Source organism: Salvelinus alpinus, chromosome 5 (assembly GCF_045679555.1).
Source record: "Salvelinus alpinus chromosome 5, SLU_Salpinus.1, whole genome shotgun sequence".
NCBI classification, from domain to species: Eukaryota; Metazoa; Chordata; class Actinopteri; order Salmoniformes; family Salmonidae; genus Salvelinus; species Salvelinus alpinus.
In genome coordinates this window covers 29,452,241-29,471,606 of record NC_092090.1, presented here as the reverse complement: position 1 = coordinate 29,471,606, position 19,366 = coordinate 29,452,241, and the positions used below count along the sequence as shown (strand labels likewise).

The 19,366-nt window shown below is 36.4% G+C and overlaps 1 protein-coding gene and 5 non-coding genes across 9 annotated transcripts in view; 5 read left to right on the top strand and 1 right to left on the bottom strand.

Moving 5' to 3' along the window:
- The window catches only part of LOC139575875 (DENN domain-containing protein 5A-like), a 68,678-nt gene that overhangs the window by 35,748 nt on the left and 13,564 nt on the right, over positions 1 to 19,366 (bottom strand). The window lies entirely within an intron of this gene.
- On the top strand, positions 3,397 to 3,451 carry LOC139577378 (U7 small nuclear RNA). Its single transcript, XR_011675269.1, has one exon. It is a non-coding gene; the product is annotated as a U7 small nuclear RNA (small nuclear RNA).
- Positions 7,376 to 7,430, top strand: LOC139577377 (U7 small nuclear RNA). Its single transcript, XR_011675268.1, has one exon. It is a non-coding gene; the product is annotated as a U7 small nuclear RNA (small nuclear RNA).
- LOC139577376 (U7 small nuclear RNA) lies at positions 11,342 to 11,396 on the top strand. Its single transcript, XR_011675267.1, has one exon. It is a non-coding gene; the product is annotated as a U7 small nuclear RNA (small nuclear RNA).
- Positions 15,323 to 15,377, top strand: LOC139577375 (U7 small nuclear RNA). Its single transcript, XR_011675266.1, has one exon. It is a non-coding gene; the product is annotated as a U7 small nuclear RNA (small nuclear RNA).
- Positions 19,302 to 19,356, top strand: LOC139577374 (U7 small nuclear RNA). The gene has a single exon (XR_011675265.1). It is a non-coding gene; the product is annotated as a U7 small nuclear RNA (small nuclear RNA).

The following is a 19,366-nucleotide window of genomic DNA, read 5'->3' as shown; positions in this document are numbered from 1 at the left end:
ACATGGGTCATGGTAGTCTATTTACTATGTTGGCTGTCTATATAAAAGTTATCAAAATGTACTATTGTTCACATTCAAGGATTTCATGGAATTCAATGTACACTATTCAGAAATGTATTATTGTATGCGGCCATTTCACACCCACAATGCAACACATCTGGAAAAGGGGACCGCTCTCAAAAATGTGTGTGAGGGTGGACTTGTTCAATACAGTAGACCACAAAGTTGCAGGAACACTGGACACAGCCAAAATTAACAAGTATTATTTCACAGTATAAAGAGTGATCCCAAAATCATCCACACAAAAAAATGTTACAAAAAAATAAATATATATATAATAAAAAACATTTTTAAAAAATAATTTTTTTTTTAAACCTACTAAACAAATACAAAAGTAGCTAATTTCCCTACCTCAATGTGGCATCAGGGTGGCATGCCTACATAACACATAGGAACATGGGTCATGGTTGTCCATGTTACATGGTGTGGGTGTGTCATATGCAAATTAGGTTAAAATAACCCGACGATGCACACAACTAGGGGAGGGAGAGTATGCCAACAATATGAAGCAAAATGATGAAGCAACTAATAATACTGGACAAAAATATAAATGAAACACGCAACAATTTCTATGATTTTACTGAGCTACAGATCATATAAGGAAATCAATCAATTTAAATAAATAAATGCATTTTTAAATAAAAATAAATAAACTCAATGAAACCTTCACTCTTGCGCAGACATTTAGAAACAAAACATGCCAATTTGGAAAAATAAGCCCCAGGAGTTTTTTGAGTGAGAATTAAGACGACTTTTCAGTAGTAAGACATGTATAAAAGCAACAGATACCATTAATAAGAAGGGGCTAGAAGCGTCTTAGAGTTGAAGTCAGAAGTTTACATACACTTAGGTTGGAGTCATTAAAACTGGTTTTTCAACCACTCCACAAATTTCTTGTTAACAACTATAGTTTTGGCAAGTCGGTTAGGACATCTACTTTGTGCATGACACAAGTCATTTTTCCAACAATTGTTTACAGACAGAGTACTTCACTTATATTCACTGTATCACAATTCCAGTTGGTCAGACGTTTACATACACAAAGTAGACTGTGCCTTTAAACAGCTTGAAAAATTCCAGAAAATGATGTCATGGCTTTAGAAGCTTCTGATAGGCTAATTGACATAATTTGAGTCAATTGGAGGTGTACCTGATGTGTATTTTCTACACTATGCAATGATATGGGCAGCGACCATGTAACGATTTTACAACATACAGAAGTGCGCTGGTTATCAAGGGGAAAAGTATTGACACGTTTTTTTAAATTGAGAGACGATCTTAAAGTTTTCTTTACTGACCATAATTTTCACTTGTCTCACCACTTGCATGATGACGAGTTTCTCACACGACTGGCCTATCTGGGTGATGTTTCTTCTCGCCTGAATAATCTGAATCTAGTATTACAGGGACTCTCTCAACTATACTCAATGTGCGGGACAAAATTGAGGCTATGATTAAGAAGTTAGAGCTCTTGTCTGTCTGGATTAACAAGGACAACACACAGGTCTTTCAAGCATTGTATGATTTTTTGTGTGCAAATTAACTCAAGCTTACGAACAATGTCAAATGTGATATAGCGAAGCACCTGAATGAGTTGGGTGTGCAATTACGCAGATACTTTCCCGAAACGGATGACACAAACAACTGGATTCGTTATCCCTTTCATGCCCTGCCTCCAGTCCACTTACCGATATCTGAACAAGAGAGCCTCATCGAAATTGCAACAAGCGGTTCTGTGAAAATGTTATTTAATCAGAAGCCACTGCCAGATTTCTTGCGCTGTTACGACACTGATGTCCTATGCAACCATGTACCTATGTGAGAGTGGATTCTCGGCCCTCACTAGCATGAAAACTAAATACAGGCACAGACTGTGTGTGAAAAATGATTTAAAACTGAGACTCTCTCTAATATAACCCAACATTGCAGAGTTATGTGCATCCTTTCAAGCACAGCCTGCTCATTAACCTGTGGTGAGTTATTCACAATTTTTGATGAACAAATAAGGTTTTATATGTAAGATGGCTAAATAAAGAGCAAAATGATTGATTATTATTATATTATTATTATTTGTGCCCTGGTTCTATAGGAGCTCTTTGTCACTTCCTACGAGCTGGGTTGTGACAAAAACTCACACTCTTTCTTATGTTTAATAAATGTATATTTTAGTGTGTGTGTGGCAGGCTTACAATGATGGCAAAAAATAACATTTTAAAGTGCGCTTTGATTTGATTTGATTATAAAAAGTTTAGGAACCTGATGATTGTTACCTGTTTGATTGTTACCTGTTTTTGTTTATTGACTGCATTTCTTTTTAGTCTTTTGTTAGTTTCTCATTTCATTAACTTAAGTTGATTGATTGCTTATTGTTTGAATTGTTTATTATTTAGAATTTTTACTACATTTTATTAGAAATGTTAACTTGTAAATTATTATTGTGTTTTCGCTGTAAAACATTTTAAAAATCGGACATGATGGGTAGATTAACAAGATGTTTGTCTTTCATTTGCTGTATTGGACTTGTTAATGTGTGAAAGTTACATATTTCAAAAATATTTTTGAATTTCGCCTTTTCAGCGGAATGTTGGGGGGGGGTTCCGCTAGCGGAACGTGTGTCCTAGAAAGGTTAAAGAATAAATACTGAAAATATGATGTGAACATTAGTAGCATATATAATGCACCACAAAACACTAGGCCTATACATCACTATGTAAGTTAGTGTTATGGCTGGTTTTCAGTGATATGTAGTTAGCTCTGAATACTGTACAAGGCAGTAGCCAAGAAAAAAGTGATCAATTAACACTTGTTTAACAAGCATTTGTGGGTGTTTAAAAGACACTGTCACAGGTCACTGAATTCATTATTTCTCTACCAGTAGGCCAGGTACACATGCCTACTCACACACGGTACTGGTCTCATCCATGGAATAGCCAAAGTCACAATGAGTCAGGGTCAGTTCAGAAAGCACTGGCCCCTTCCTCTCTGTGTCAGCCAGGTCAGTATTACTTATTAGGTATCCCTCTTCCTGGGGTCCAAAACTATATAAAAACACTTACATTACATATACAACAAAAGATACAAAAGTACATCATATAACATTATTACACCAATACATATCTACAATACAACATGTTTAATACCACCATACAACAATATCACAATGTATGCATGTGTCTGTACCTTCGTGTGTGTCTCTTCAGCGTTATCATGTGGGGGAAAATAGGACAATGCATTTACCCCACCCACTCCCCTCCCCCATATCCCAGTGTGTGCCACCCATGACCGAGAAACGTACATGCCAAATAGAGTCCATATCATAATTTCCTAAAAGGTATGGAAAATTTGCTATTTTACTATTTGTCCAGTAGGTTTCCTCAGTGAGGAAGCCCCACAACTATGTTAAAGAGAATATGATACAGAAGTCAGTAGTCTCTGTAATGCACCTCAAAACACTAGGCCTATACATCACTGTGTAAATTACTGTTTAGCCTGGTTTTCCTTGTTATGTAGTTACTGCCGAATACTGTCTAAGGCAGGGCCCCTAATAGCCAAGAAAAAAGGTATCAATTAACACTCTTGTTTAACATGCATTTGTTGGTGTTAAAAGCCACTGCCATGGGCCACTGAATTCATTATTTCTCTGCCAGCAGGCTTAGTACACATGCTCATCCATGGAATTAGTACTTAGTACTGCACAAAAACTAAGAGGTCGTCATTTTGACTGCTTCATGCCCTCTACTCCTTATTCTTCCATTGTCAGTTAATTGGAACAGCATCTTCAGAGCATTGCATTTCTCTGAAGAACAGGTAAAAACAAAACATTTTCATCAAACTTTCATTATGGTCTTCTACTTCACATCATGAAAGTATGTACTTTACTGACACTACTTGATTATAGCACTAAGGGTGGCATAGGAACATGGGTCATGGTAGTCTATTTACTATGTTGGCTGTCTATATAAAAGTTATCAAAATGTACTATTGTTCACATTCAAGGATTTCATGGAATTCAATGTACACTATTCAGAAATGTATTATTGTATGCGGCCATTTCACACCCACAATGCAACACATCTGGAAAAGGGGACCGCTCTCAAAAATGTGTGTGAGGGTGGACTTGTTCAATACAGTAGACCACAAAGTTGCAGGAACACTGGACACAGCCAAAATTAATATGTATTATTTCACAGTATAAAGAGTGATCCCAAAATCATCCACACAAAAAAATGTTACAAAAAAATAAATATATATATAATAAAAAACATTTTTAATTTATATTTTTTTTTTTTAAACCTACTAAACAAATACAAAAGTAGCTAATTTCCCTACCTCAATGTGGCATCAGGGTGGCATGCCTACATAACACATAGGAACATGGGTCATGGTTGTCCATGTTACATGGTGTGGGTGTGTCATATGCAAATTAGGTTAAAATAACCCGACCGATGCACACAACTAGGGGAGGGAGAGTATGCCAACAATATGAAGCAAAATGATGAAGCAACTAATAATACTGGACAAAAATATAAATGAAACACGCAACAATTTCTATGATTTTACTGAGCTACAGATCATATAAGGAAATCAATCAATTTAAATAAATAAATGCATTTTTAAATAAAAATAAATAAACTCAATGAAACCTTCACTCTTGCGCAGACATTTAGAAACAAAACATGCCAATTTGGAAAAATAAGCCCCAGGAGTTTTTTGAGTGAGAATTAAGACGACTTTTCAGTAGTAAGACATGTATAAAAGCAACAGATACCATTAATAAGAAGGGGCTAGAAGCGTCTTAGAGTTGAAGTCAGAAGTTTACATACACTTAGGTTGGAGTCATTAAAACTGGTTTTTCAACCACTCCACAAATTTCTTGTTAACAACTATAGTTTTGGCAAGTCGGTTAGGACATCTACTTTGTGCATGACACAAGTCATTTTTCCAACAATTGTTTACAGACAGAGTACTTCACTTATATTCACTGTATCACAATTCCAGTTGGTCAGACGTTTACATACACAAAGTAGACTGTGCCTTTAAACAGCTTGAAAAATTCCAGAAAATGATGTCATGGCTTTAGAAGCTTCTGATAGGCTAATTGACATAATTTGAGTCAATTGGAGGTGTACCTGATGTGTATTTTCTACACTATGCAATGATATGGGCAGCGACCATGTAACGATTTTACAACATACAGAAGTGCGCTGGTTATCAAGGGGAAAAGTATTGACACGTTTTTTTAAATTGAGAGACGATCTTAAAGTTTTCTTTACTGACCATAATTTTCACTTGTCTCACCACTTGCATGATGACGAGTTTCTCACACGACTGGCCTATCTGGGTGATGTTTCTTCTCGCCTGAATAATCTGAATCTAGTATTACAGGGACTCTCTCAACTATACTCAATGTGCGGGACAAAATTGAGGCTATGATTAAGAAGTTAGAGCTCTTGTCTGTCTGGATTAACAAGGACAACACACAGGTCTTTCAAGCATTGTATGATTTTTTGTGTGCAAATTAACTCAAGCTTACGAACAATGTCAAATGTGATATAGCGAAGCACCTGAATGAGTTGGGTGTGCAATTACGCAGATACTTTCCCGAAACGGATGACACAAACAACTGGATTCGTTATCCCTTTCATGCCCTGCCTCCAGTCCACTTACCGATATCTGAACAAGAGAGCCTCATCGAAATTGCAACAAGCGGTTCTGTGAAAATGTTATTTAATCAGAAGCCACTGCCAGATTTCTTGCGCTGTTACGACACTGATGTCCTATGCAACCATGTACCTATGTGAGAGTGGATTCTCGGCCCTCACTAGCATGAAAACTAAATACAGGCACAGACTGTGTGTGAAAAATGATTTAAAACTGAGACTCTCTCTAATATAACCCAACATTGCAGAGTTATGTGCATCCTTTCAAGCACAGCCTGCTCATTAACCTGTGGTGAGTTATTCACAATTTTTGATGAACAAATAAGGTTTTATATGTAAGATGGCTAAATAAAGAGCAAAATGATTGATTATTATTATATTATTATTATTTGTGCCCTGGTTCTATAGGAGCTCTTTGTCACTTCCTACGAGCTGGGTTGTGACAAAAACTCACACTCTTTCTTATGTTTAATAAATGTATATTTTAGTGTGTGTGTGGCAGGCTTACAATGATGGCAAAAAATAACATTTTAAAGTGCGCTTTGATTTGATTTGATTATAAAAAGTTTAGGAACCTGATGATTGTTACCTGTTTGATTGTTACCTGTTTTTGTTTATTGACTGCATTTCTTTTTAGTCTTTTGTTAGTTTCTCATTTCATTAACTTAAGTTGATTGATTGCTTATTGTTTGAATTGTTTATTATTTAGAATTTTTACTACATTTTATTAGAAATGTTAACTTGTAAATTATTATTGTGTTTTCGCTGTAAAACATTTTAAAAATCGGACATGATGGGTAGATTAACAAGATGTTTGTCTTTCATTTGCTGTATTGGACTTGTTAATGTGTGAAAGTTACATATTTCAAAAATATTTTTGAATTTCGCCTTTTCAGCGGAATGTTGGGGGGGGGTTCCGCTAGCGGAACGTGTGTCCTAGAAAGGTTAAAGAATAAATACTGAAAATATGATGTGAACATTAGTAGCATATATAATGCACCACAAAACACTAGGCCTATACATCACTATGTAAGTTAGTGTTATGGCTGGTTTTCAGTGATATGTAGTTAGCTCTGAATACTGTACAAGGCAGTAGCCAAGAAAAAAGTGATCAATTAACACTTGTTTAACAAGCATTTGTGGGTGTTTAAAAGACACTGTCACAGGTCACTGAATTCATTATTTCTCTACCAGTAGGCCAGGTACACATGCCTACTCACACACGGTACTGGTCTCATCCATGGAATAGCCAAAGTCACAATGAGTCAGGGTCAGTTCAGAAAGCACTGGCCCCTTCCTCTCTGTGTCAGCCAGGTCAGTATTACTTATTAGGTATCCCTCTTCCTGGGGTCCAAAACTATATAAAAACACTTACATTACATATACAACAAAAGATACAAAAGTACATCATATAACATTATTACACCAATACATATCTACAATACAACATGTTTAATACCACCATACAACAATATCACAATGTATGCATGTGTCTGTACCTTCGTGTGTGTCTCTTCAGCGTTATCATGTGGGGGAAAATAGGACAATGCATTTACCCCACCCACTCCCCTCCCCCATATCCCAGTGTGTGCCACCCATGACCGAGAAACGTACATGCCAAATAGAGTCCATATCATCATTTCCTAAAAGGTATGGAAAATTTGCTATTTTACTATTTGTCCAGTAGGTTTCCTCAGTGAGGAAGCCCCACAACTATGTTAAAGAGAATATGATACAGAAGTCAGTAGTCTCTGTAATGCACCTCAAAACACTAGGCCTATACATCACTGTGTAAATTACTGTTTAGCCTGGTTTTCCTTGTTATGTAGTTACTGCCGAATACTGTCTAAGGCAGGGCCCCTAATAGCCAAGAAAAAAGGTATCAATTAACACTCTTGTTTAACATGCATTTGTTGGTGTTAAAAGCCACTGCCATGGGCCACTGAATTCATTATTTCTCTGCCAGCAGGCTTAGTACACATGCTCATCCATGGAATTAGTACTTAGTACTGCACAAAAACTAAGAGGTCGTCATTTTGACTGCTTCATGCCCTCTACTCCTTATTCTTCCATTGTCAGTTAATTGGAACAGCATCTTCAGAGCATTGCATTTCTCTGAAGAACAGGTAAAAACAAAACATTTTCATCAAACTTTCATTATGGTCTTCTACTTCACATCATGAAAGTATGTACTTTACTGACACTACTTGATTATAGCACTAAGGGTGGCATAGGAACATAGGTCATGGTAGTCTATTTACTATGTTGGCTGTCTATATAAAAGTTATCAAAATGTACTATTGTTCACATTCAAGGATTTCATGGAATTCAATGTACACTATTCAGAAATGTATTATTGTATGCGGCCATTTCACACCCACAATGCAACACATCTGGAAAAGGGGACCGCTCTCAAAAATGTGTGTGAGGGTGGACTTGTTCAATACAGTAGACCACAAAGTTGCAGGAACACTGGACACAGCCAAAATTAACAAGTATTATTTCACAGTATAAAGAGTGATCCCAAAATCATCCACACAAAAAAATAAATATATATATAATAAAAAACATTTTTAAAAAATATTTTTGTTTTTTAAACCTACTAAACAAATACAAAAGTAGCTAATTTCCCTACCTCAATGTGGCATCAGGGTGGCATGCCTACATAACACATAGGAACATGGGTCATGGTTGTCCATGTTACATGGTGTGGGTGTGTCATATGCAAATTAGGTTAAAATAACCCGACCGATGCACACAACTAGGGGAGGGAGAGTATGCCAACAATATGAAGCAAAATGATGAAGCAACTAATAATACTGGACAAAAATATAAATGAAACACGCAACAATTTCTATGATTTTACTGAGCTACAGATCATATAAGGAAATCAATCAATTTAAATAAATAAATGCATTTTTAAATAAAAATAAATAAACTCAATGAAACCTTCACTCTTGCGCAGACATTTAGAAACAAAACATGCCAATTTGGAAAAATAAGCCCCAGGAGTTTTTTGAGTGAGAATTAAGACGACTTTTCAGTAGTAAGACATGTATAAAAGCAACAGATACCATTAATAAGAAGGGGCTAGAAGCGTCTTAGAGTTGAAGTCAGAAGTTTACATACACTTAGGTTGGAGTCATTAAAACTGGTTTTTCAACCACTCCACAAATTTCTTGTTAACAACTATAGTTTTGGCAAGTCGGTTAGGACATCTACTTTGTGCATGACACAAGTCATTTTTCCAACAATTGTTTACAGACAGAGTACTTCACTTATATTCACTGTATCACAATTCCAGTTGGTCAGACGTTTACATACACAAAGTAGACTGTGCCTTTAAACAGCTTGAAAAATTCCAGAAAATGATGTCATGGCTTTAGAAGCTTCTGATAGGCTAATTGACATAATTTGAGTCAATTGGAGGTGTACCTGATGTGTATTTTCTACACTATGCAATGATATGGGCAGCGACCATGTAACGATTTTACAACATACAGAAGTGCGCTGGTTATCAAGGGGAAAAGTATTGACACGTTTTTTTAAATTGAGAGACGATCTTAAAGTTTTCTTTACTGACCATAATTTTCACTTGTCTCACCACTTGCATGATGACGAGTTTCTCACACGACTGGCCTATCTGGGTGATGTTTCTTCTCGCCTGAATAATCTGAATCTAGTATTACAGGGACTCTCTCAACTATACTCAATGTGCGGGACAAAATTGAGGCTATGATTAAGAAGTTAGAGCTCTTGTCTGTCTGGATTAACAAGGACAACACACAGGTCTTTCAAGCATTGTATGATTTTTTGTGTGCAAATTAACTCAAGCTTACGAACAATGTCAAATGTGATATAGCGAAGCACCTGAATGAGTTGGGTGTGCAATTACGCAGATACTTTCCCGAAACGGATGACACAAACAACTGGATTCGTTATCCCTTTCATGCCCTGCCTCCAGTCCACTTACCGATATCTGAACAAGAGAGCCTCATCGAAATTGCAACAAGCGGTTCTGTGAAAATGTTATTTAATCAGAAGCCACTGCCAGATTTCTTGCGCTGTTACGACACTGATGTCCTATGCAACCATGTACCTATGTGAGAGTGGATTCTCGGCCCTCACTAGCATGAAAACTAAATACAGGCACAGACTGTGTGTGAAAAATGATTTAAAACTGAGACTCTCTCTAATATAACCCAACATTGCAGAGTTATGTGCATCCTTTCAAGCACAGCCTGCTCATTAACCTGTGGTGAGTTATTCACAATTTTTGATGAACAAATAAGGTTTTATATGTAAGATGGCTAAATAAAGAGCAAAATGATTGATTATTATTATATTATTATTATTTGTGCCCTGGTTCTATAGGAGCTCTTTGTCACTTCCTACGAGCTGGGTTGTGACAAAAACTCACACTCTTTCTTATGTTTAATAAATGTATATTTTAGTGTGTGTGTGGCAGGCTTACAATGATGGCAAAAAATAACATTTTAAAGTGCGCTTTGATTTGATTTGATTATAAAAAGTTTAGGAACCTGATGATTGTTACCTGTTTGATTGTTACCTGTTTTTGTTTATTGACTGCATTTCTTTTTAGTCTTTTGTTAGTTTCTCATTTCATTAACTTAAGTTGATTGATTGCTTATTGTTTGAATTGTTTATTATTTAGAATTTTTACTACATTTTATTAGAAATGTTAACTTGTAAATTATTATTGTGTTTTCGCTGTAAAACATTTTAAAAATCGGACATGATGGGTAGATTAACAAGATGTTTGTCTTTCATTTGCTGTATTGGACTTGTTAATGTGTGAAAGTTACATATTTCAAAAATATTTTTGAATTTCGCCTTTTCAGCGGAATGTTGGGGGGGGGTTCCGCTAGCGGAACGTGTGTCCTAGAAAGGTTAAAGAATAAATACTGAAAATATGATGTGAACATTAGTAGCATATATAATGCACCACAAAACACTAGGCCTATACATCACTATGTAAGTTAGTGTTATGGCTGGTTTTCAGTGATATGTAGTTAGCTCTGAATACTGTACAAGGCAGTAGCCAAGAAAAAAGTGATCAATTAACACTTGTTTAACAAGCATTTGTGGGTGTTTAAAAGACACTGTCACAGGTCACTGAATTCATTATTTCTCTACCAGTAGGCCAGGTACACATGCCTACTCACACACGGTACTGGTCTCATCCATGGAATAGCCAAAGTCACAATGAGTCAGGGTCAGTTCAGAAAGCACTGGCCCCTTCCTCTCTGTGTCAGCCAGGTCAGTATTACTTATTAGGTATCCCTCTTCCTGGGGTCCAAAACTATATAAAAACACTTACATTACATATACAACAAAAGATACAAAAGTACATCATATAACATTATTACACCAATACATATCTACAATACAACATGTTTAATACCACCATACAACAATATCACAATGTATGCATGTGTCTGTACCTTCGTGTGTGTCTCTTCAGCGTTATCATGTGGGGGAAAATAGGACAATGCATTTACCCCACCCACTCCCCTCCCCCATATCCCAGTGTGTGCCACCCATGACCGAGAAACGTACATGCCAAATAGAGTCCATATCATCATTTCCTAAAAGGTATGGAAAATTTGCTATTTTACTATTTGTCCAGTAGGTTTCCTCAGTGAGGAAGCCCCACAACTATGTTAAAGAGAATATGATACAGAAGTCAGTAGTCTCTGTAATGCACCTCAAAACACTAGGCCTATACATCACTGTGTAAATTACTGTTTAGCCTGGTTTTCCTTGTTATGTAGTTACTGCCGAATACTGTCTAAGGCAGGGCCCCTAATAGCCAAGAAAAAAGGTATCAATTAACACTCTTGTTTAACATGCATTTGTTGGTGTTAAAAGCCACTGCCATGGGCCACTGAATTCATTATTTCTCTGCCAGCAGGCTTAGTACACATGCTCATCCATGGAATTAGTACTTAGTACTGCACAAAAACTAAGAGGTCGTCATTTTGACTGCTTCATGCCCTCTACTCCTTATTCTTCCATTGTCAGTTAATTGGAACAGCATCTTCAGAGCATTGCATTTCTCTGAAGAACAGGTAAAAACAAAACATTTTCATCAAACTTTCATTATGGTCTTCTACTTCACATCATGAAAGTATGTACTTTACTGACACTACTTGATTATAGCACTAAGGGTGGCATAGGAACATGGGTCATGGTAGTCTATTTACTATGTTGGCTGTCTATATAAAAGTTATCAAAATGTACTATTGTTCACATTCAAGGATTTCATGGAATTCAATGTACACTATTCAGAAATGTATTATTGTATGCGGCCATTTCACACCCACAATGCAACACATCTGGAAAAGGGGACCGCTCTCAAAAATGTGTGTGAGGGTGGACTTGTTCAATACAGTAGACCACAAAGTTGCAGGAACACTGGACACAGCCAAAATTAATATGTATTATTTCACAGTATAAAGAGTGATCCCAAAATCATCCACACAAAAAAATGTTACAAAAAAATAAATATATATATAATAAAAAACATTTTTAATTTTTTTTTTTTTTTTTTTTAAACCTACTAAACAAATACAAAAGTAGCTAATTTCCCTACCTCAATGTGGCATCAGGGTGGCATGCCTACATAACACATAGGAACATGGGTCATGGTTGTCCATGTTACATGGTGTGGGTGTGTCATATGCAAATTAGGTTAAAATAACCCGACCGATGCACACAACTAGGGGAGGGAGAGTATGCCAACAATATGAAGCAAAATGATGAAGCAACTAATAATACTGGACAAAAATATAAATGAAACACGCAACAATTTCTATGATTTTACTGAGCTACAGATCATATAAGGAAATCAATCAATTTAAATAAATAAATGCATTTTTAAATAAAAATAAATAAACTCAATGAAACCTTCACTCTTGCGCAGACATTTAGAAACAAAACATGCCAATTTGGAAAAATAAGCCCCAGGAGTTTTTTGAGTGAGAATTAAGACGACTTTTCAGTAGTAAGACATGTATAAAAGCAACAGATACCATTAATAAGAAGGGGCTAGAAGCGTCTTAGAGTTGAAGTCAGAAGTTTACATACACTTAGGTTGGAGTCATTAAAACTGGTTTTTCAACCACTCCACAAATTTCTTGTTAACAACTATAGTTTTGGCAAGTCGGTTAGGACATCTACTTTGTGCATGACACAAGTCATTTTTCCAACAATTGTTTACAGACAGAGTACTTCACTTATATTCACTGTATCACAATTCCAGTTGGTCAGACGTTTACATACACAAAGTAGACTGTGCCTTTAAACAGCTTGGAAAATTCCAGAAAATGATGTCATGGCTTTAGAAGCTTCTGATAGGCTAATTGACATAATTTGAGTCAATTGGAGGTGTACCTGATGTGTATTTTCTACACTATGCAATGATATGGGCAGCGACCATGTAACGATTTTACAACATACAGAAGTGCGCTGGTTATCAAGGGGAAAAGTATTGACACGTTTTTTTAAATTGAGAGACGATCTTAAAGTTTTCTTTACTGACCATAATTTTCACTTGTCTCACCACTTGCATGATGACGAGTTTCTCACACGACTGGCCTATCTGGGTGATGTTTCTTCTCGCCTGAATAATCTGAATCTAGTATTACAGGGACTCTCTCAACTATACTCAATGTGCGGGACAAAATTGAGGCTATGATTAAGAAGTTAGAGCTCTTGTCTGTCTGGATTAACAAGGACAACACACAGGTCTTTCAAGCATTGTATGATTTTTTGTGTGCAAATTAACTCAAGCTTACGAACAATGTCAAATGTGATATAGCGAAGCACCTGAATGAGTTGGGTGTGCAATTACGCAGATACTTTCCCGAAACGGATGACACAAACAACTGGATTCGTTATCCCTTTCATGCCCTGCCTCCAGTCCACTTACCGATATCTGAACAAGAGAGCCTCATCGAAATTGCAACAAGCGGTTCTGTGAAAATGTTATTTAATCAGAAGCCACTGCCAGATTTCTTGCGCTGTTACGACACTGATGTCCTATGCAACCATGTACCTATGTGAGAGTGGATTCTCGGCCCTCACTAGCATGAAAACTAAATACAGGCACAGACTGTGTGTGAAAAATGATTTAAAACTGAGACTCTCTCTAATATAACCCAACATTGCAGAGTTATGTGCATCCTTTCAAGCACAGCCTGCTCATTAACCTGTGGTGAGTTATTCACAATTTTTGATGAACAAATAAGGTTTTATATGTAAGATGGCTAAATAAAGAGCAAAATGATTGATTATTATTATATTATTATTATTTGTGCCCTGGTTCTATAGGAGCTCTTTGTCACTTCCTACGAGCTGGGTTGTGACAAAAACTCACACTCTTTCTTATGTTTAATAAATGTATATTTTAGTGTGTGTGTGGCAGGCTTACAATGATGGCAAAAAATAACATTTTAAAGTGCGCTTTGATTTGATTTGATTATAAAAAGTTTAGGAACCTGATGATTGTTACCTGTTTGATTGTTACCTGTTTTTGTTTATTGACTGCATTTCTTTTTAGTCTTTTGTTAGTTTCTCATTTCATTAACTTAAGTTGATTCATTGCTTATTGTTTGAATTGTTTATTATTTAGAATTTTTACTACATTTTATTAGAAATGTTAACTTGTAAATTATTATTGTGTTTTCGCTGTAAAACATTTTAAAAATTGGACATGATGGGTAGATTAACAAGATGTTTGTCTTTCATTTGCTGTATTGGACTTGTTAATGTGTGAAAGTTACATATTTCAAAAATATTTTTGAATTTCGCCTTTTCAGCGGAATGTTGGGGGGGGGTTCCGCTAGCGGAACGTGTGTCCTAGAAAGGTTAAAGAATAAATACTGAAAATATGATGTGAACATTAGTAGCATATATAATGCACCACAAAACACTAGGCCTATACATCACTATGTAAGTTAGTGTTATGGCTGGTTTTCAGTGATATGTAGTTAGCTCTGAATACTGTACAAGGCAGTAGCCAAGAAAAAAGTGATCAATTAACACTTGTTTAACAAGCATTTGTGGGTGTTTAAAAGACACTGTCACAGGTCACTGAATTCATTATTTCTCTACCAGTAGGCCAGGTACACATGCCTACTCACACACGGTACTGGTCTCATCCATGGAATAGCCAAAGTCACAATGAGTCAGGGTCAGTTCAGAAAGCACTGGCCCCTTCCTCTCTGTGTCAGCCAGGTCAGTATTACTTATTAGGTATCCCTCTTCCTGGGGTCCAAAACTATATAAAAACACTTACATTACATATACAACAAAAGATACAAAAGTACATCATATAACATTATTACACCAATACATATCTACAATACAACATGTTTAATACCACCATACAACAATATCACAATGTATGCATGTGTCTGTACCTTCGTGTGTGTCTCTTCAGCGTTATCATGTGGGGGAAAATAGGACAATGCATTTACCCCACCCACTCCCCTCCCCCATATCCCAGTGTGTGCCACCCATGACCGAGAAACGTACATGCCAAATAGAGTCCATATCATCATTTCCTAAAAGGTATGGAAAATTTGCTATTTTACTATTTGTCCAGTAGGTTTCCTCAGTGAGGAAGCCCCACAACTATGTTAAAGAGAATATGATACAGAAGTCAGTAGTCTCTGTAATGCACCTCAAAACACTAGGCCTATACATCACTGTGTAAATTACTGTTTAGCCTGGTTTTCCTTGTTATGTAGTTACTGCCGAATACTGTCTAAGGCAGGGCCCCTAATAGCCAAGAAAAAAGGTATCAATTAGCACTCTTGTTTAACATGCATTTGTTGGAGTTAAAAGCCACTGCCATGGGCCACTGAATTCATTATTTCTCTGCCAGCAGGCTTAGTACACATGCTCATCCATGGAATTAGTACTTAGTACTGCACAAAAACTAAGAGGTCGTCATTTTGACTGCTTCATGCCCTCTACTCCTTATTCTTCCATTGTCAGTTAATTGGAACAGCATCTTCAGAGCATTGCATTTCTCTGAAGAACAGGTAAAAACAAAACATTTTCATCAAACTTTCATTATGGTCTTCTACTTCACATCATGAAAGTATGTACTTTACTGACACTACTTGATTATAGCACTAAGGGTGGCATAGGAACATGGGTCATGGTAGTCTATTTACTATGTTGGCTGTCTATATAAAAGTTATCAAAATGTACTATTGTTCACATTCAAGGATTTCATGGAATTCAATGTACACTATTCAGAAATGTATTATTGTATGCGGCCATTTCACACCCACAATGCAACACATCTGGAAAAGGGGACCGCTCTCAAAAATGTGTGTGAGGGTGGACTTGTTCAATACAGTAGACCACAAAGTTGCAGGAACACTGGACACAGCCAAAATTAATAAGTATTATTTCACAGTATAAAGAGTGATCCCAAAATCATCCACACAAAAAAATGTTACAAAAAAATAAATATATATATAATAAAAAACATTTTTAAATTTTTTTATTTTTTTTTAAACCTACTAAACAAATACAAAAGTAGCTAATTTCCCTACCTCAATGTGGCATCAGGGTGGCATGCCTACATAACACATAGGAACATGGGTCATGGTTGTCCATGTTACATGGTGTGGGTGTGTCATATGCAAATTAGGTTAAAATAACCCGACGATGCACACAACTAGGGGAGGGAGAGTATGCCAACAATATGAAGCAAAATGATGAAGCAACTAATAATACTGGACAAAAATATAAATGAAACACGCAACAATTTCTATGATTTTACTGAGCTACAGATCATATAAGGAAATCAATCAATTTAAATAAATAAATGCATTTTTAAATAAAAATAAATAAACTCAATGAAACCTTCACTCTTGCGCAGACATTTAGAAACAAAACATGCCAATTTGGAAAAATAAGCCCCAGGAGTTTTTTGAGTGAGAATTAAGACGACTTTTCAGTAGTAAGACATGTATAAAAGCAACAGATACCATTAATAAGAAGGGGCTAGAAGCGTCTTAGAGTTGAAGTCAGAAGTTTACATACACTTAGGTTGGAGTCATTAAAACTGGTTTTTCAACCACTCCACAAATTTCTTGTTAACAACTATAGTTTTGGCAAGTCGGTTAGGACATCTACTTTGTGCATGACACAAGTCATTTTTCCAACAATTGTTTACAGACAGAGTACTTCACTTATATTCACTGTATCACAATTCCAGTTGGTCAGACGTTTACATACACAAAGTAGACTGTGCCTTTAAACAGCTTGAAAAATTCCAGAAAATGATGTCATGGCTTTAGAAGCTTCTGATAGGCTAATTGACATAATTTGAGTCAATTGGAGGTGTACCTGATGTGTATTTTCTACACTATGCAATGATATGGGCAGCGACCATGTAACGATTTTACAACATACAGAAGTGCGCTGGTTATCAAGGGGAAAAGTATTGACACGTTTTTTTAAATTGAGAGACGATCTTAAAGTTTTCTTTACTGACCATAATTTTCACTTGTCTCACCACTTGCATGATGACGAGTTTCTCACACGACTGGCCTATCTGGGTGATGTTTCTTCTCGCCTGAATAATCTGAATCTAGTATTACAGGGACTCTCTCAACTATACTCAATGTGCGGGACAAAATTGAGGCTATGATTAAGAAGTTAGAGCTCTTGTCTGTCTGGATTAACAAGGACAACACACAGGTCTTTCAAGCATTGTATGATTTTTTGTGTGCAAATTAACTCAAGCTTACGAACAATGTCAAATGTGATATAGCGAAGCACCTGAATGAGTTGGGTGTGCAATTACGCAGATACTTTCCCGAAACGGATGACACAAACAACTGGATTCGTTATCCCTTTCATGCCCTGCCTCCAGTCCACTTACCGATATCTGAACAAGAGAGCCTCATCGAAATTGCAACAAGCGGTTCTGTGAAAATGTTATTTAATCAGAAGCCACTGCCAGATTTCTTGCGCTGTTACGACACTGATGTCCTATGCAACCATGTACCTATGTGAGAGTGGATTCTCGGCCCTCACTAGCATGAAAACTAAATACAGGCACAGACTGTGTGTGAAAAATGATTTAAAACTGAGACTCTCTCTAATATAACCCAACATTGCAGAGTTATGTGCATCCTTTCAAGCACAGCCTGCTCATTAACCTGTGGTGAGTTATTCACAATTTTTGATGAACAAATAAGGTTTTATATGTAAGATGGCTAAATAAAGAGCAAAATGATTGATTATTATTATATTATTATTATTTGTGCCCTGGTTCTATAGGAGCTCTTTGTCACTTCCTACGAGCTGGGTTGTGACAAAAACTCACACTCTTTCTTATGTTTAATAAATGTATATTTTAGTGTGTGTGTGGCAGGCTTACAATGATGGCAAAAAATAACATTTTAAAGTGCGCTTTGATTTGATTTGATTATAAAAAGTTTAGGAACCTGATGATTGTTACCTGTTTGATTGTTACCTGTTTTTGTTTATTGACTGCATTTCTTTTTAGTCTTTTGTTAGTTTCTCATTTCATTAACTTAAGTTGATTGATTGCTTATTGTTTGAATTGTTTATTATTTAGAATTTTTACTACATTTTATTAGAAATGTTAACTTGTAAATTATTATTGTGTTTTCGCTGTAAAACATTTTAAAAATCGGACATGATGGGTAGATTAACAAGATGTTTGTCTTTCATTTGCTGTATTGGACTTGTTAATGTGTGAAAGTTACATATTTCAAAAATATTTTTGAATTTCGCCTTTTCAGCGGAATGTTGGGGGGGGGGTTCCGCTAGCGGAACGTGTGTCCTAGAAAGGTTAAAGAATAAATACTGAAAATATGATGTGAACATTAGTAGCATATATAATGCACCACAAAACACTAGGCCTATACATCACTATGTAAGTTAGTGTTATGGCTGGTTTTCAGTGATATGTAGTTAGCTCTGAATACTGTACAAGGCAGTAGCCAAGAAAAAAGTGATCAATTAACACTTGTTTAACAAGCATTTGTGGGTGTTTAAAAGACACTGTCACAGGTCACTGAATTCATTATTTCTCTACCAGTAGGCCAGGTACACATGCCTACTCACACACGGTACTGGTCTCATCCATGGAATAGCCAAAGTCACAATGAGTCAGGGTCAGTTCAGAAAGCACTGGCCCCTTCCTCTCTGTGTCAGCCAGGTCAGTATTACTTATTAGGTATCCCTCTTCCTGGGGTCCAAAACTATATAAAAACACTTACATTACATATACAACAAAAGATACAAAAGTACATCATATAACATTATTACACCAATACATATCTACAATACAACATGTTTAATACCACCATACAACAATATCACAATGTATGCATGTGTCTGTACCTTCGTGTGTGTCTCTTCAGCGTTATCATGTGGGGGAAAATAGGACAATGCATTTACCCCACCCACTCCCCTCCCCCATATCCCAGTGTGTGCCACCCATGACCGAGAAACGTACATGCCAAATAGAGTCCATATCATCATTTCCTAAAAGGTATGGAAAATTTGCTATTTTACTATTTGTCCAGTAGGTTTCCTCAGTGAGGAAGCCCCACAACTATGTT